General features: G+C 39.8%; 1 long non-coding RNA gene across 1 annotated transcript in view; it reads right to left on the bottom strand.

Annotated features, from left to right (window-relative positions):
- Positions 1 to 6285: 6285 nt before the first annotated feature.
- Positions 6286 to 19999, bottom strand: part of LOC133382314 (uncharacterized) — a 28680-nt gene continuing 14966 nt past the window's right edge. Inside the window, exons 2-3 of the long non-coding RNA XR_009761901.1 lie at positions 8314 to 8380; positions 6286 to 6803 (exon numbers count right to left, since the gene is read on the bottom strand). This is a non-coding gene — a long non-coding RNA (uncharacterized LOC133382314). The remainder of the gene's footprint in view (positions 6804 to 8313; positions 8381 to 19999) is intronic.

Genomic DNA, 19999 nt, shown 5'->3' with positions numbered 1-19999 from the left:
CCATGCTCCCAAAAAAGCAAAGGGTCTAAGACCCCGGACAACTACACCCCTGAGCATGCAACAAAGAGGTTATGGCATTTTAAGCTGTAATCAAACCACATTAAGTGATCTTGAACATGCAACTCAGACACACCCAGAAATACCCCAGAGTGCACAGGTAATTAGAAAATAAGAGTTCTTGTATGCTGTCTGGCCAAGATTCTCAAAAAGTGGGGCTAGCCTGGAAAATATTGCACACAAAGCTGCTCACCTAATATTTTAGAGTTTTGGACACAACAGATTAACTTTTGTTTCATTCTGTTCCCTAGTACAGTAGTGAAATTTAACTCATTCTTTCAGCATCCAAAATACTAAATATATTGCAATTCCACTGCAAAACAAAAGTTTTTTTAGGGGACAGGGTTTAATGGGAATTGAAGATTTCAGCAGCAACTCTCCAAAAATTAAATTTCCATTATGCACGCATTTGTACAGAGCATGCAATCCTACGCACACTTACCAGGGAGTAAGCGCCATTCCACCCAGTGGGACATACTGTTGAGAACGGCACTGTTAAGCCTCCAAAGCAAGTTACTTTCCTGAAAGCCCTTTTGGGCTGTTAAATACCTCAAGGTGATAGTAGGTAAACGGAAGAAGCCAGGTGCTCCAGCCCCAGCTCCTTCATTCCTCAAGGCAATGAGGGTCTGCCCCAGTCCTCAACTGAGCCCAGGGAAGGAGGAGCACCACCTCCACCACCTGGGCGATTCCCTTTGTTAAGTGGCCCATCGCAGGAGCTGAGATGGCTTTGAAGGAGCCCTGCTCGGAAGGGACACGCCGGAGAAACTTCATTCCCCGCCCCCCCCGCCTCGCAAGAAGAGGCAGGAGAAAGAGGAAGCACTCTTCCCAGCTGAGGCTCAAACTTGGCAGCCCCGCGGAGCTCGGCGAGGGCAACACGCACCTGGATGCAGAGCCCCTGGCCACCTCGCCTGGCACAGCCCATGTCCCCGACCCGGAAGCTTAGCGGGGCGAGGCTGGTGTCCAGCTGGAGACTCACCAGCTGTCTCCTCCTCCTGCTGCTGCTGCAAACCAGCCGGGATGGCTTTTTCTCCGCGTGCGCCTCGCTTCTGCGCCTGCCACTGCTTCCTCGCACGCCTCTGCCGAGCCGAGCCACCCAGACTTCCCCTGCTCCCCCCTCAGTAATGTCAAATGTAACGCGGGAAGCGTTACCTTTCCTGCTAAAAAGTAGGGAAATTGCTAGTCGTTCTATTACTAGCAAATTGTAATAAAGTTACCCTCTCGTTACGCAAAAAAGGAGTGAATTACAAGTAACTCGTTATTTTTAACGAGTTACTTCCAAGCTCTGGCTGAGAGGCAGTGACTGGTCCAAGGTCACTCAGTGAGCTTCATGGCTATGTGGGGATTTGAACCCTAGTCTCATTTTGTTCTTACAACAACCCTGTGAGATAGTAGGTTAGACTGGCCCAGGCAGGGTTATTTAGTGAGCAAAAATAATGCAAATAGGATCTCTTTTAATTGTGCTATTGACCTGCTTATTTCCACTCTGACTGGGGGATCTTGCAGCATGGGGAAGAGATGGGGGCACATCACAGCTGAAGTTCACCCATATAGGAGCATTATCTCTTGTTTATTACAGAGACGCCTGTTGCAGGTTTTGCTGCTGAGGGCAGCAGTCAGTTAGTGCGGCCACTTGAGTCACAGCTTGTTGATCCTGAGGAGGCAAAACTAGAAAGTGAGGTTCAGAAAGGACGCCCTGTGCACGAGGAGGAGGAGGGCATGAAGCAGTGCCAGTTGCCCACAGCCACATCTGCAGAACAGCAAGTACCATGGTTTGGCTTTGAGAAAGCTTGTACATTTGTGAGCCAGAGTGGGGAAAATGTTGTTGTATGATGCAATTACTGCCTTCCAAGGATCAAAAATCTGAGATCAGCTGTTTCCTCCTCATCCAATGTGAAGAAACATTTTGAGGTAAGCCTTTGTCATGCTGGTCCTCAAAGAGTGTCCATTGTCTATTTATGTTTAAATTGTGAAGTTCCTCTTCCAGTTTTTCTTGGATTCATGCTTTGTTCTTCTTCCTCAGAGGGCACACCCTGAGAAGCTGAGAGCAATTGAAGAAGTGATAAAGGCAAGGAGACGTGGCCTTCCTGAACCAATGCATGACACCCCTCCTCCCAAAATGCTGAAGCAGCAGCAGACAACCCTTGAGAGATGGGGATCTGGCAGGGAGCCTGTCACCCAGAGCAATCTCGACAGGAGAATCATTGATTTCATTGTAGAGGAGACATTACCACTTCAGACTGTGGACAAACCATCATTCATTAATCTGGTTCGCATTGGACTCCCCAAAGATCTCACCATCATATGTGCCAAGACTCTGAGAGACAGAATTGAGAAGAGAGCATGCCACATGAGAGAAACTCTTGCAAACCGAATGGGTGCTGTGGCATATATAGCAACCACTGCAGATTGTTGGACCAATGGCAAGAAGAGTTACTTTGGGGTAACAGCCCACTGGATCAACCCAACTACCCTAAAACGTGAGGTCGGGGCCTTGGCTTGTAAGCGTCTGAAGGGGCGCCATACATACGATGTCCTTTCAAAAGCACTGCATGATGTACATGTGCAGTACAGGATCCACAACAAAGTTATGTGCACTACTACAGACAATGGCTCCAACTTTGTGAAAGCGTTCAGAGTTTTCATGGCCAAAGAACCAGTGGAAGCTGCAGGCACCAGTGACGATGATGGTGATAACCAGGAGGAGGTGGAGGCTGAGGTGGAGTTTGTGCCTCTCTGTGAGATCCTGGACACAGGACCTGAGGCAGAGGAAGAAGCTGCAGACTCAGGAGAGGATTTTGTTTTACCACCACACCAGAGATGTGCTAGCCACACCCTCAACCTTGTGGCAACACAAGACATAGAGGCCATGCTTTCTGACTCCTCCAAAAGTAGTCTTCTTGGTCCTTTCAAGAAACAGTTTCGTTCCTTGATGGGAAAGTGCAGCAAGTTGTGGTCCAAGTAGAACCAGTCAGCCCAGATTGCTGAGTATATCCATGCACAATGTGGTGTGTATCCGAAGGTACCGAATAAGACCTGGTGGAATTCCACCTTTGATGCGTTGAAGCAACTACATGAGCTCCTGTCAACTGTGCCACTAAAAATGCATGCCATAATGGACCGCTGCTCCTTGTCCAGGATCACAGCTGCTGAGATTGAAGTGGTACAGGAATACACAGAGATTATGGAGCCACTAGCCCAGTCCCTAGATATCCTGCAACGGGAGTATTTGCTACCAACGCTCTGCAATCTGGACCGCAAGTTAGAAGGACTGGAAAACAAACCTGAGAGGTACACATACTGTTTTCAGCTGCTGAGAGGTGTGCGCGAAGCCCTAAGAAAGCGGTTTGCAGCTATCTGGGAGGACAAGAGGCTTCTTCTGGCAGCCTGCCTACACCCTCGCTACAAACTAGATTGGCTGGAATCGTGTCAGGCCACCACCCATACCAACAAGTAAGAACATTAGGGAAGCCCTTTGGGTGGATTACTCCAAGGGAAATGTTGTCTCAAGGGAGGCATCAGAGGGCTTAAGGTGGTAGGCAGGGGCTGGGACTTTTCTTCCTGGGGCTCCTCATCACAACCTTGGGTTGCTGCAGGTAATCCTTAAGGGTCTGCTGTGCTGCCCCATGAGTGTGGTGACTTGGTCACCTTCCTACCTTCCATGTCATCATCCACAGGCTCAGGCTGGACCCTGAACCAGGGGACATGACAAGCATCAGGAAATGAAGAGCAGATGATGGTTTCCTAACATATATGTGTTAACATATCATCTCTCTTTCTTAGATACACAATGCAAGCCTTGCTGAAAGCTGAAATAAAGATGGGTGTACTTAATGAGGACAGTGATCAGTCTTCAGATAAAGACCAGGAAGGAGATGACTTAGAAGATGACTTCTTTAACTTTCTGCCCCAGGACAAGAAGTCAGCAGTGGACACTGCTGAGGAGGAACTGGTGAGGTACCTGAGGTCTCCCAGCAGGGAAGTGTCATCACTCCATGGCTTTCCATGTGTGCTGCGGTGTTTTTTGCAGCACAACACAGGCATGCCTTCAAGCGCCGCAGTAGAACGCCTGTTCAGTACTGGTGGCAACGTAATGACTGTAAAAAGACATTCCTTGTCTGACATGCTCTTTGAGCATCTTGTTCTTTTGAGACATAACAGAAACATATTATAAAAGCATTTCAAGTGTAAAATTTGATTTCAAGAGTTGGGGTATCTTCATTGCTTGGGGGGATGTGAGATTCTGTTATGCCATTATGTTAATCTTATGGATAAAATTTTTTATTGTACTACCCCCTGTGTGTGTGTGTTTATTTTTAATATTGTTTTAGGTTTCTTAGATGTGCAGCAGCCAAGGCCAGCACCTTGTAGGAGTTTTTTTAAAAAGTAACTGAAATGTAATTGTAGTGATTACTTTTGAGAAAAAGTAAAGTAATCAGTTACTTTCAGAGCAATTGTAATTGTAACGGTAATTACTACTTTTTGGGCCAAGTAATTGTAACTGTAATTTATTACTTTTTAAAAGTAATCTTCCAAGCTCTGTGCAATACATCTCATCAGGACATTTGTTCTGTAAATGTAAGAACTGGACCTTTAGTGTGGTGGCCTACTCTTTGGGACTCCCTCCTGTTACATATGAGACAGCTGTCTTTACTGTCTCTTTGGTGCCTATTGAAGACCCTCTACTTCCAACAAGCTCTTCAAGTGAAGATTTTTACCCCAGTAGGTACCTATACTGGACTTGAATTGTTTGTATATGTTTTTATTGTTGATTTTTTCCCTATTGCTAAATAACTTCAGAGTGTTTTATAGGAAGTGATTCATAAATAAAACAAAAAGCATAAATTATTTCTGGAATACCTGTTCAGAGATTTCTAATATGTGCTTCTGTAAACAGTACAAAAAAAAAGCTGAAGAAGATTAATTCAAACATCTTGAATATCTTGTAGCCATAGCTAATCACCAAATTCCACCTTGTTTTCAATAGCTGTTTCTAAGGCAAATCTGAATATCCAATGGCTTTCCTGCCAAGCTTTCAAATGCTGCTCTACTGAGACTGCATGTTAACCCAAAATTTATTTATTTATTTGTTTTATTTTATTTTATTTATTTATAACCTGCCCTTCCTCCCAGAGCTACCAAGATCTTTAAAAGGGTTAACACACACACACATACACAGCATATCCTCTCTTATGATATGGCCCACTATAAAAATATTTTGCATTAAGTACTATTATGAAATGTTCCATTCCATCCCTGTATCTAACAGTTACCAGAATTAAATAAAGGAAAGCTGACTAACTGCACATTATCTGTTCCTAGAGGCATATACTTTATATTTCTGCGGAGTTGGTTGGGCCACTAATGCTTCATACAATGTTTGGTCAGGGAACCCTCACTTATGTGCTTCAACAAAATCTCTTGTACCAACTCATTAAATTTCTTCATCATTGTAAGGCAAATTTCTCCTGATGCACACATTTTTGTATCCAGCTTTGCCTAACACACACATTTTTGCAATTTCCCTCAATATAATGCATTTTTTAAATGTTATGTTCACAAATACACGCATTTGTGTGCACCATTTGCCCTAGCATATGCATGATATTACACATTACTTTGCTGAAGAACTGAATTGCAAAATTCTGAGATGAGTGAATCTCGAAGAATGGCTGTGTTTTGGTTCACATGTTGTTTCGGAAAGTGCAGATTAGACAGATTCGCCTTTAAATGTGAACTGAATCAAATTTCTCCCCAATCCCTACAGTATAGTCAGCTTCTGTACATGGAATGGGGTGGTAGCGGTCAGCACCTACTTCTTCATTTCAAGCAGCAAAATGGCTTGGGCTAATCCTAAATGCTTTTTAACCTGGGTCTTCTGTCTGCTGGATCCACATTATTTAAAGTGAAAGATATGACTGACTGTTTTTTTTTTTTTAAGTAGATGAGAAAGTACAACAGTACAGGCTAAAAAAAAGCATTTAAGGATAAAGAGCCAATACTTCTGAAAGGATGCTTAAACTGCAGCGATGGCATATACAGAATAGCTCCTGAATTACAGATTTCAGATCAATATGTCTTTCCAATAACACTTTCTCCATTTCCAAAGTCAGGTGGAAAGCATTCAGTTGTAAATCTCAAAGGAATTGTCTTCTGCATTAATCCATCAACGGATTAATGCATCAACGGATTTAATTTGCCCATATAACATTGTATTGCAACAAAAATAAACCTGTCCAATTAAAAGTAGTCAGCTAATCTTCTGTATGCAGCTTTAATATGGAGATCTATCAGCTGGTTTTTCAAGCTTTCAAGTACAGATGGCATGCAAGATTGTAATTAAGGCCTGTCTCATCCTGGGCATTCACTTTAGTCTTTCTGTTGTTTTGTATTCTGTTGTTACTTGTGCATCTTGAAGTTTAAAACCTCTCTTTTCAAGGTGCAGGCATAAAGTAATTCCTAAACAAATGTCTTTCTAAAATTGCGTAAGAATTGCTGAATGGTTTTAGGTTTTTTCTTTACAGAAAAACATCATGTCTCAGAGTTCTATTTTTAAACCTATATTCAGTATCCCCCCTTCTCACTATAATCCTAACACTATGTCACTAGTCTCTGACTGTAACAATTACTTGTTGATATTAGAATCCTGAACCTAGTAAATAAATTTCTTGTCACCTAGGTCTGTCCATTTGCTGTTTTTTTCACTTAAATTCGCTGGAAGAAGGAACTCTCTCTCTCGTTCTGTGTATCTGATAGGGAGAAAAAGATGCAATAAGAAAAAATATTTGAGGTTTGTTCAAAATGCAACATATTTTATCAAGTCAAGTAGCATCTTGAGGTACAAGGAAACAATCCTATGGCTGAGATACATAATATGGGCAGCATTATAATTCAGCAGGATCCAGGATGCTTCCAGCTGTGACCTTACAACCTACTTACTTCTGGGCAGCTACTTAACCCTTGCAAGCCAGACACTTGTTTCCAACTTGGAGTTGATTCCATAAGAATCACTGTACCTACTATCCTGCCATTTTCCAAAGTACAGGACCCCTAGTAGAGTGATCAGTTGCCAAGCCTGTATGTGTATCTTTCCCTTTCAGAACATCTTCCATTCCAGAAGCTCTTCTACAAAGACAGTGACTTTGCTACATGTCTGTCTCTTGCCAGGAAGCAGTAGATAGGAAGCTGTCACTATTCTGCGGATGGGATTCAATTGGGTCAGGTGTGCCTGGGTGTCTCTTCCACCTTTCCTACTGTTAGGTTGACCCTGGTGAATCTAAGATGTTCCCTGGACCAGGAGGTCTGCAGCATCTCTCCACATTCCTATTGGTGTTTTGTCTCTTCCCCACCCCCCCACCCCCCAAGCCTCATATATGGGATATGGGATACATGTGTACGTGATGCTTTCTGCTGTGGCTGAGTACTTAAGAAGCCACTTAAAGGTGTTGGCCAGTCTCAGTTATACTTACCTAGAGTTAAAAACAAAGCACCAAATGGTGAGTAGGGGCTATTTGGTAACTTTTTATCTGGCTGGTCCTCCAACTCCTGTCTCCAGCTTCCCAGCTCTATGGATTGTGCCATTGTTGGGAGTAGAGCTGCTGTGTGCAGGTATTCTGATGATGGGGGCAAGATGGAATGGCCAAATCATTGCAACATCATTGGCAATCTCTTATCTATGTGTGTCATATGAACATCATCGTGGCTCCATCCCTAATTGATGGGTTGTGTCATAGTTCTGAGTTACTCTGTGGCTGTAAATGTTTCAAGAATTGTTGTTCCCCCTCCCCGCAGATATTGAACCATGGAATCTTATGGCTCAGTAAAAGCCCTTCAGCTGCTCATATAAATAATCTCTTACAATGAAATCATTTGCAATTAGTTTTTTCTTCTTAATTAAAAAAACACACAAGTGACCATCAGAAATAAGCAGATAAGATTGACCATCCAATACTGCAAATGCCAGTATATAAGACTTTTCTAACACACAACCAGGCTTTTACTTTCCTTTACACATAATTTCATATTGCAGACAATTATAATACTTACTACGCATACCAAAAATATACTGCGTATATAAACATAAATATTAAAAATGGTTTTTAAATGTTATAAATGCTCTTTTGTGTTCAAAAAGTAATAGCAGAAAATGTTAAAGAGAGAGAAGATATGTGGTTAAGGAAAGAAAAATATATCAAAAGGCATTTGAATACCAAATATAAATAGCTATAGGATTCTAGCTTCATAACATTAATTATTTACCTCAGTTCTTTATTGTCCTTCACTGAAAAATCCACAGCCAAGTACGAGTGTATAATTCACTAAATCACTAGAGCAGAAAATGCCAAAATTCAAAGAACAATAATTATGTGGGGAGGTGTGATAATACATGAACATTTAGGATTAATTGGAACATTTAGCATTGTCAACCTATTGATATTTAATTTGCAAAAGCTTGGGCAACAAAATAGCACTTCCTGTTTCTGATCAACAGGTAGTGTACCTGCAAGTTAGACTAGATGCAGAACATAGTTTCAGGGAGTTGAAAGCAGTACGATGAGCTAGAGCTATCATGGCCCAAAGGTATATACTCCCATTTTGTTTTCTGGTCAAATATGTTTTGAAGGTTGAGTGTGTTCAGCCACTTGCAAGATGTATTTGGTCAGAGACTATCAGAAGAAAAAAGGGTGTCGGGGATACTGGGGGTGTTGGGGTGTACTGGGGGAGGTGTTGGAGTTGCAGGATCCCAAACTCTTGCATTTTCTCAATGCTGTCTGACTCCCACCCACTCAAGCCAAGAAAGGAGAAAAATTATGCCAGCTGTGGAATTGGTGTCATTATTTTTCCTCCCACTGAAACCAACGAAAGAGGTTGTGTTGTTTTTTAAGCAAAAGGGAAAGAAACTGCCTCTGCCTTCTGTCCTAGCTGACACAAGCCTAGAAGGGCCTAAGAAGGGGTGATTGCTTTGCAATGGACTCTTTCCTACTTCTACATGAGATTGCTGTGCGGCTTGCCTACTATTATTACTATTACTGTTATTTACTTATTATGATGATGATAACTGCTACTGTTTATAAGCTGCCCTATAGCAATCATTTTCTGGGTTGTATACAAGCTAAAACAATGCCAGTGTTAGAAATCACAGTTACATAAAATGCAATTTAAACAAAACAGCTGTAAAATCAAATCACTTTAAAACATGAGCAAGTCTACAACTCCATAGTGCTGTGCAGCTATTAAAACGGGGAAAAGGAGCACATCAGCTCTCAGAACTAAAATAAAGTACAAAGCACCTAACTTTTATTTAACGTCTTCATTTCCTCTGTGTATCTTTTCCCTTTAATTCACTGTACTTTTAAAAAATAAACTGGTTCTGCTGTTTTACCTGCTAACATATATCAAGCAGTTGAAGCTTTCCACATCACTTTATCTCCATGCCATTAAAGTTTCACCTCTTACTTTCTGTGTGCCAGGCTGCTGTTAATGGCTTTGGAGGGGACAGTCAATACAAAAGGTGACCACAGCTTTTGGCAACCCTCCCCATATGCCCCAATGGAATCATGGAATGCAAGGGGCAATGGAGGGCAGCCTCCACTACCCAGTGCTTGAGTGTAATCAAGCAGGCAATCAGATGGAGTACAGAGGACTTTCCTTGCTGCGTATAGCCTTCAGTAGTTACAGCACTCAAACATTTGCACACTTACAGCACACTAGGTACTTCCAGCAATATAATCAGATTGCCCAACTTAGAAAAAAGGAGTTTTAACACGCTAAGCAAGGGTAATGCCATAATACATCTGTGCAAGGCAATCTTCACATTGGCCAAATGTTCAGCACATGGAGGATTGTATCCAATACTGTCCTTGTGTCAGCAGAATAGACTTCCACTTGCACAATGAGACTTCACATTTTCTTCTTGCCTCCCCCCCATACAACCTCACTATATCCTCAAAATCTGCTCTAGATGATTGGGGGACCCTCTGGATCAGATTTTGGGGTGTGGATAGCTGTAGGGGAGAGGAGAACAAGGTGAACTCCCATTACACTACTTGTGGAGCATTGGATTCTCTCTACTGTCCACAAATTTCTCAGTTTCATGCTTAATTCAAAACTCTCTCTCTCTCTCTCTCTCTCTCTCTCTCACACACACACACACACACACACACACACACACACACACACTCACTCAGATATAACCACAGAGTATGTAGGTGGACAGTTAAAATGTGAATTTGTTAAGTTAGCAACACAGGGCACTCCCAGACAATCTGTTTATTAGACATTCATCCTGATTGTTTGCAGAGATATTAAATTTATGGCCACATTCACATCAAATATTTATTCCACCGTTATTCTACTTTAAACAGTTGTGGTTTCCTTCAAAGAATCCTGGGAAGTGTAATGTAGGAAGGGTGCTGAGAGCTGGTAGGAGACCCCTATTCCCTTCACAGAGCTACAATTACAGAGTAGCTCTTCCCAGAGACCTCTGGAAACTGTAGCTCTATGAGGGGAATAGGGGAATAGCCTTCCATCCATCCGTGGTTGGTAAAATGAGTACCCGGCATACGTGGGGGGGGGTAAAGAAAGGCCGGGGAAGGAACTGGCAAACCCACCCCATATATACGGTCTGCCTTGTAAACGTTGCAAGACGTCACCCTAAGAGTCGGAAACGACTCGCACTATAAGTGTGGGGAAACCTTTTCTTTAACAACTCTCAGCACCCTTCATAAACTACTCTTCCCAGGATTCTTTGGGGGAAGTCATGACTGTTTAAAATGGAATAAATGTTTGGTGTGAATGAGGTCGATGCCAGCTATTTAATGAGAATCCATTCTGATTTGTTTGTGGGAAGACTAGACAACATTGCATCAAAGTAAGTGTTATCTCACTGCATTTTCCCTTCACTTTCCTTATTCCAAAAAGTCCTAGCTTTTATTTATTTATTTATTGCACTTGTATACCCCCCCCCATAGCCGAAGCTCTCTGGGCGGTTTACAGCAATCAAAAACATTAAAACAAATATACAATTTAAAACACAATTTTAAAATTTAAAACAATATAAAAACAATTTAAAAACACATGCTAAAATGCCTGGGAGAAGAGGAAAGTCTTGACCTGGCACCGAAAAGATAACAGTGTTGGCGCCGGGCGCACCTCACTTTTGAGGAAGTGAGTAGTACAAGAGCTCCAAATCAGCTTTAATTGTGCAACTTGAAATTGTGACTGAATCCCACCATAGTTCACCTTCATAGTTAGCTAAGACTGTTATATTAAGCACTCTTGCACTAGGTTACTGCAACATTAGCTCTTGCCTCTGCATGAAGATATGGAACATCTATCATTCTGAAGTAGTTCATATCCTATCGAATTTTTTAAATCTTTCAGCTAAATGGGATGTGGTAGTACTTTAAAGGCTTCGATACCGTTACACAGCATTTTTAGCAAAGAAGAAAAGAATGCTATATTGGCAATTTAAGCATAATCCTCTACATAGTTACAGCTTTTTAATACTGCAAAATGTACAAGCATGTATCTTAACTTAAAGATAGCATTTTGTCTCCTAAATTCATGAAGAGCAAAATATTCTGTAAGCCCAGGGAAAACAAAACCATGTTGTGCAAACTGCCAATCTTTTCACAGAGTCTTTCTCCAAGTAACTGTAGATTTGGAAAGATCAAGAAATCATCTCAGAAATTATTTTACTTTAGTTATGTGCAATGTGCTATATAGCCAGGAAATCCTTAACTTCAATGCAGTAATTCAGGGCTTTCTAAATCATGATATTTTTCTCTTTCGAAAGCTAAGGTTTCAACTCAGGCTAGCAAAATTTAAAAGCATTTTCACATCTGCTGCTTGCAGCCTATTCCTAACAATGGCCTTTTGGAAGTATGTCCTATTTATTTCAGTAGAATTGACTCTAGGCCATTACACATAGGATTGCAGTTAAGTAACTGAGATTGCAGTATATTCATGTGGAAACCACTGCCTTTCCCTTTCACTTAAGCTTCAGGTTTTCAGTAACTAGGTTTTGGCAAGTCTATGGTGGCCATGGGATCAGAGAATTGGAAAACTAAATCTAGATAATATATAATACTTAAAAAAAACACCTTTATTCCCCATATGTACTACCTGATGCAATGATCACTGCCCTATTTCTGACACTGTACCTAAGAAAATAAAGAAGCAAGTGAGGACAACATCATGAGTATATTGCCTTACTTCATCAGTAGATTGGTTTATAATTCTACAAGCAGTCCACTTAAAACTCTCTTACTCTTCCAAATAACTTCAATATGCTTTCATAGAATCATAGAATAGTTGGAAGGGCCAATGAGGCCATTCAGTCCAACCCCCTGCTCAATGCAGGAATGTAGGTTCATCTATATCAATAGTGGATTATTGCACTGAAGTTATTTTCTTAGGAATAATGCGCAGCAACATGTGCATCAATCTCTGTTCCATATAGATGGTTAAAATTATTAGCTTTGATGTGGCTGATGCCATTTTGCAGAGAAGAAGATAACTGGAATTAGTTCTCTTTCTATTAAGATCTATCACAGTCAGACCTAAGAAGTTCTACACCTGGCACCAAGTCAGCTAGAATTCTGAATGTGCAGATTTGATGGTCAGATTTAGCCTTGGGGGTTTACTGTTTTTTATACTTCTGAACAATGGAATATTTATAAAGCATTCTGTAACACCTAAGCCACTTGTTTTTCATCCTTGGGTCCCCAGATGTTCTTGGACTACATCAACTCCAGCCATCTTAGCCACTGGTCAAGAGATTATGGGAGTTGTAGTCCAACAGCTTCTGGGGACCCAACGCTTGGAAGTAATTACTTGTAATTCATTACTTTTTTGAGGAACGAGTGGGTAATTCCTTTACATTTTGATTGTAATAGAACTAGAGAGTAATTTTATTACTTTTGTGGAGTAATTGTAATGTTTCCAGCATTACTTTTGGGCATTATGTGTGGGGGGGAAGCAGGGGAAGTCTTCTGCTCCTCTGATTTGTGGATGAAACTGGGCTTCTGTGCAGCATCGCTCTTCCCTTGTGCTCTGTGGGTGTTTAGGAGGCGACGAGAGAGGAGGTGGAGAGTCAGATGGGGTGGAGTGGAGAAAACTGTTTAAAAAAATGGATGGTGGTGGAGAAGAATGGAGTGGAGGGAAAAAGGAGCCAGAGGGCAAGAACATGGATAAAGGAGGAGAAGGAGGCAGCCGCAGAATGGAGATAAAGAACTGTGGAGGTGAAAGATGACAACCTCTGTGTGTGTGTGAGTGTGTGTGTGTGTGTGTGTGTGTGTGTGAGAGAGAGAGAGAGAGAGAGAGAGAGAGAATACTGTGTTTGCACTTGGCACACCAAGTGGCCTCCACCACCCTCTCTGGCTACTGTGCTGCATTTGCAGTATTTTAACTTTTTTGCATCTCAGGGGAAAATGTTTGCTTGGGTGCGTGTCCTTTAGTTGGTGGCAGGGCAGAGTCCGGGAGGTGGTTAAGTGCGAGAGATTATGCTTGCTGGCTGGGGGTGGGTGGGTTGCACTTGGTTTGATGTGCAAAGATCTGAGTAGTGGCCTCTGTCTCCCTTACCAGCAGAGAGACCACCATTACTATCTTATGGATAAAAAGAATTATTCTGCTACCTTTATGTGTGTGTTTATTTTTAATGTTGTTTTAGACTACTTAGATGTGCAGCAGCCAAGGCTAGCACCTTGTAGCCATTTTTCTTAAAAAAGTAACTGAAATGTAATTGAAGTGATTACGTTTGAGGAAAAGTAAAGTAATCAGTTACTTTCAGAGCAATTGCAATTGTAACGGTAATTACTACTTTTGGGGGCCATGTAATTGTAACTGTAATTTATTACTTTTTAAAAGTAATCTTTCAAGCTCTGGGTGCTTTTATATGAAATATAAATCTTGATAGTAGGATTTTTACAACAGTTTCAAATAGACGTGATGGTGGGGTGGGTGTGTTTGGGTAATGAACACAATTCAGTTTTAATCATGTTTTTCTTCTGGGATTCTCAAGACTTAATCAGCAGGTAAAACAGACTCTTTGTGGGTGTCTTAGCAAACGTGATCCAAGAGATGGGCAGAAAACTGAAGTTTTATTACCAGCTATCCTGTTCTCCACATCAGAACAAATGTACCAGGCATGACTGAGCAGCTGACAGTTCATTTTTATTTAATTATTAAAAATTTATATCCTGCTCTTCTGGTGCAAAAAAGCACCAGTAAGGGTGGCTTACAACATTTACAATTTCAGTTTCATAAAACACCAACCATGGAAGCGGCTTCTAAAGTATATTGGACTTTTTAATATATATAATCATTTTATTATCTATTACAAAGAAAAAACATATGTATATTCATCAAAATATATAAAAGGAAAAAGAATGGGGAAAATTACATCACAAATTATACGAGTTGCAAGCAATAAAAAAGAAGAGAAAAGATTAACATATGCCAAATGTTTATCAAATTAATGAAGTAATGTATGCAAATACTTACTCTCCTGATAACTTCAATTCTATACCAGTATGAATATTGATCAGTTTTGTATAAATTTGTTCATTTGTCCATTTTTTCCTTTAAATAATAAGTAAGTTTTGTTAGGTTGACTGAATCCCATATTATGTTGAACCAACTCAATACTGCAGGTGGGTTAGATCGCTTCCAGTTTTTTGCATTTTCTATTTTTGCAGAAATAAACATAGTAGTAACCATTTCTAGATCTGTCTAATACTGTATCTTTGATACAATATAACAGGATTACATATGGATTCCGTGGTAATCTATAGCCTGTTATTTCGTATATGTATTTTAGGATATTATACTAATATGTCTGTAGTTTAGGACAGTTCCAAAATATATGCAGACAGTCTGCTTTAGTACTGGAGCATCTACAGCATTTATCTAATACAGTCTGATATATTTTGGATAGTCTATATGGTGTAATACACCATTGATATTGAATTTTGAAATGATTTTCCTTTAGAACTACAAAAATTAATCTATGAGGAACATTGTGCCATATCCATTTCCATTTGTCTATTTCCAGTCTATACTGTAAATCCTTGGCCCATTTTGCTACAAATGTTTTCCTCATATTTTTTCCTTTTTTGTCTCCATAATCAGTCATAAATTCTTCCTATAAGATGTTTGCTTACATCTGTAAGTATAAGATTTCAAATTTAGTTTTCCTTCTTAATGAGCCATAATTCTCAATAAACTTAAAGCAGCTTCTCTAACTGGGAAACATTGAAAACAATGTGGATGGAAATTCAACTAATTTACACTTTCAGCGTAAGATTTAATTCCTGTATCTGCTATTGTCATGTACAAGTTTGATTGGTTCCATATAGTCACGTTACCCAGGATACCATCCGTATGAAATATAAATTTGTTGTAAAATAAAAATGTTAATGGTAATACCCTGGAAAGAGTGTGTTTTTATATTTATTCCAACATGTTAATATGGTGCAAACTGATGGCACTTTTTCTGCCAATTTGTTCCAATGATGTTCTTTGTGCTCACCGTATTTCCCTGGCATGTCTTCTTTGCATTAGATTTTCAGTTTCCCTGACATAGTCTAAATTCATCCATTTGTTAATAGCTACCAATTCTGATGCATGATAATAGTAAACCATGTTAGGCAGTGCCATTCACACACAGAGAGACAGTTTGATTGGTCTGTGTAAAACAGAAGCAGCTATTCTTGGAGGGTTTTTTATATCACTTAAAATCTTTTTTTTTACTCCATGCTTTGAAAATGTCAGTCAAAATTTGTAAAGGTATATTAATGAACAGGTATAGCAATTTAGGTAGTATATTCAGTTTTGCTATTGCTATTCATCTTATCCAGGAAACCATTAAAGCGGGCCATGATCTAATTTCCAAATCTGTATCTTGAGATACTTTATCAAAATTGATTTTAACTATTTGCGATAAATGAATTGTAATCCAAATACCTAAATATTTAACAGGTTTAGATAATCATGGTATTTCCAGTTGGGAAATTGCCTTCCTTTTCTCTTCTTCTATATTTACTCCTATCCATTCAGATTTTTGATGTTTATTTTATACCCGGAAATTAGATTGTATTCATTTAATATTATTTTTAAAGGTATAGTGGACTTTAAAGCTAAAGTTTAGATACTGTGTGGTTGGTTTTGGTTTAAAAAACAACCTATTATGCTATTGCTAACTTTTTTCATAAATTAGAATACTAAAATTAACATTACGTGTCAGCAGCATTGAAAATTTAAATATATTTGTTTATCCCTATCCCAAATGTGGTAAACATGATACTTAGACTCATAGAATGGTAGAGTTGAAAAGGGCCTATAGGGTCATCAAGTCCAACATCCAGCTCAATGCAGGAAATCAATCATTGCACTTCTCTTCTATGAGCCCAGCTAATCAATAAGAGTATACCATAAACAACTGTTAGTGATGATATGCATCATACCAATGATTGCAAAGCTTTATCATTTTCTTTGGAGAGTAGAAATCTTACCATGGCATGACAGCCGCAGACAAATGGTTTCCAATATAAAACCCTTTTCTTTTGTGTTAATGTTTAGTTTTTGATAGATGCCTGGACTTCACCTTGGCATTTATTTAGCAATAAGGAGCAATTACCCCTGGCTATATTCTGTTCTTTTGACATTATCTTTTAATGAACATTTATGTTTATGATGGCCTTTTATGTCAATGCTTCAGAACAGTAGCTTATTTCTAGTGCCTGTCTTTTTACTGTTGTTACTTAATTCTCTTTGCTAATTGGGACTTAATGTTTTTTTATTTTACTGTATATAATTAACAAGTTGCTGTTATTGAATATGTATTAGATAGTTGTTTTTTTAATTTCCATGCACAATTTTTTCTGATTTTATTCTTTTGGATTTGAAGCCCTCTTTCAGTGTGGCGTACTGGTTAAGGTGTTGGACTACAACCTGGGAGACCAGGGTTCGAATCCCAACATAGCCATGAAGCTCACTGGGTGACCTTGGGCCAGTCACTGCCTCTCAGTCTCATGAAAACCCTATTCAGAGGGTCGCTATAAGTCGGAATTGACTCGAAGGCAGTACATTTACATTTTTCATTCTTAATATTACGTTCAAAGGGCATGTGCCTATGGTAGAGCAGCATCTGGTCCATTTGGAGCCAGAGATCTGACAACCTGAAAGGCCCCCTGGACTACTCTCCTCCCATCTTTTCTTGACCTTTTAAGCCTTATCAATTATTGTAAAGACAGGACACAGGCATGATTTGCAACAAGCCTCAAATTAATAAATTTGGCACTCCCCAAGGCAAATGCAGACCCTGAATCGATCTTTATCTTGCCTTCTTGGCAGATTTCCCTTCCGCCTAGCTGAAAAATTCCATTGTTTAAGATAATGTCAGAGGTAGTTCCCCCCCCCCAAAAAAATGTCAGCAAATATATTCTCCCCGGACAGAATCACCTCATACTCCAAAAACTGCCTTTTCACATTAATTTTGGGAGAAAAAGTGTATTTAAGAGCAGGGTTTGAGAGACATAAGATGGTGATCTGAGCTCCAATGTGTATCTACCCTCTCAAGAAACACAGCATAGGACTTCAGGCTACAAGTCCAGAAGGAAGTCCATGTCTTGGTGCTGCAGACCTTGAGGCAAAGAGATTCCTTCATGCTTTCGTTCATATCTCTACAGCTATATTCACTGCCCACACTCTTGGGCCTGGGATAGGTAATCTTTGCTACCTGATACTTCCTATAGCAGTAGGGACCTTTTATCTCCTTAGTTTAGAGCTATGAGTAGAATATTAATAATTAATGCTGCCATGCACCCAATAATTTTGCTTATCTCTATTCTTCTGTCTTCTCTTAATAAATGAAACCTTGGCTTTAGCCTGGTCTGAATCTACATTTTGTGGTTTATGCACACACCATTCAGACATTTTAGGGCAAGTGCCCAGTTTATCTCTAACAAAATATCCCACTCTAGAAGGCTTTTAAATTGATATGTGAGTGGCAGGTTCACACATGAGAATTCTCAATAAACATCTGCAACAAGTACATAATAATTATTGCTAAAGATTAGGGTTGCCTGCTTTTTTGTTGTTGTTGACCCCAATCCTGGTGATGGGTGGCTAACATCTGAAATCAAAACTTTGACATCCTGGGCTCCTTCTGGAAGGAAGGGTAGGATATAAATTTAATTCATAAATAATAATATAGTGCATGTGACTATATTATTATTAAATATAATATATATTAGTTCACACACTATTACGATGACCATTTGTGCATAGCAATTTCATGGTTATGAGTGGTTAGCTCACCTCACCATTCAGACAGACTAGCCAAGTGGCTAATTTTTTTGTGACAAGTTGTATGGTAAAAATATTTTGACCACTGAAGAAGACCCACAGGATTGAAATATGTTTAGTCTTAGACATAATTTATCAATCAGTTGTAAGTTTGTTGATCAAGCATTGATCTAGATAGAAGAGTTCATTTACTATTGGATTTTAGCAATTTTATTAATATCCTTATATTTTAATATTCTTTTGTGGGGTTAATTTAGGCCTCTGTCTCAAAATCCATCCAAGTTGCATGGAACCATTTTATGGCAGAGAATATGACCAATTTTAATCTAATTATGTTATGTTCTAGTCTAGTGAAGTAGACATTTTTGCAAACGTGTATTGCTTTTTAAAGTCAAGGAGACCTGTGCTTAAGCGTTTTCAGTATCTATGGTAACAGTTATGAACTGAAATGGAAATTCTGTCTCTTGATGAGCTTTGGAATTCTATATCTTACTATGTTTCCTGCAGATAATGCTTACTGTTCCTCAGGAACTTACCAGGTCAGCATGCATAGGACTGCAGCCTAAGTCAGCAGCAGAAGGCTAAAACAGGAGGAGGTGACAAAGATGTCAGAATAGACTATAGAATTTTCTGATGATCGGTATTCCAGCTGCCAGGGAAACCTCTATGTGTAGAGATCTAAATGCTTAGCTTTTCCTCATCAGTGTACATACCTAATGCATAGATGTCTGGGGCAAGAAAGCTGCTTGACTTTGAGGGCAGGACTGTTCCCCAGTGATCACATAAGGCTCATAGCATAGCATATAGCATTGGACTGGCTGCATACATAATTGTTTCCCATGTATGCTTCTCCTTTAAATCCCAGACATAATTCATACAGCTATACCAAACCTCCTATAATACTTTTTATCAGCCCAAGAAAGCTCCCAGTGTATTTGGGAGTATCAGCTGATGTGGGATATACACATACACACACAAACAGACACACTGTGCAATGTGTTTGATACTGAGTGTTATAGCCCAGGCTCTAAATGCTTTAGACAATTATTCTGAGCCAGAAGGTGTCTCTACAAATGTGAGTCAACAAGGTCACATCCACACCATACATTTAAATCGCATGGCTTCCCCCAAAGAATCCTGGGAACTGCAATTTGTTAAGGGTACTGGAAATTGTAGCTCTGTCAGGGGTGTAAACTACAGGATTCTTTGAGGGGAAGCCATATGCACTAAAAGTGTGTTAAATGTCTGGTATTGATGTGATCTCAGCACCTGCCTCAGCAATCTCAACGACCTACAGCCAGCCAGAGGTCCAATGTGTGGGAGCATTATGTGAAGGCTACACACAAAAAAGAAGAAGATGCCTGACTATGTCCTTGAGACCAGAAGCTAAAATGGGGGAGAAATTCTATTCAGTTCACATTTCAAGCCAAATCTATCAAATTCATACTTTCTGAAACAATATGAGAACCGAAACATGGCCATCCTTCAAAATTTGGATTTATCCAGATTTTGCAATGCATTTATCCAATCAAAAAAAGTTCATAAAAAAGCATAGATTAGGAGGAAATGTACATGAGAAGGAATATGTTCGTGAAAATAGTGAAATAACACATATTTGCATTATATCACAAAATGC

The sequence above is a fragment of the Rhineura floridana genome, chromosome 3 (assembly GCF_030035675.1).
Source record: "Rhineura floridana isolate rRhiFlo1 chromosome 3, rRhiFlo1.hap2, whole genome shotgun sequence".
Lineage (NCBI taxonomy): Eukaryota > Metazoa > Chordata > Lepidosauria > Squamata > Rhineuridae > Rhineura > Rhineura floridana.
This window is presented reverse-complemented; position numbering and strand designations above follow the sequence as displayed.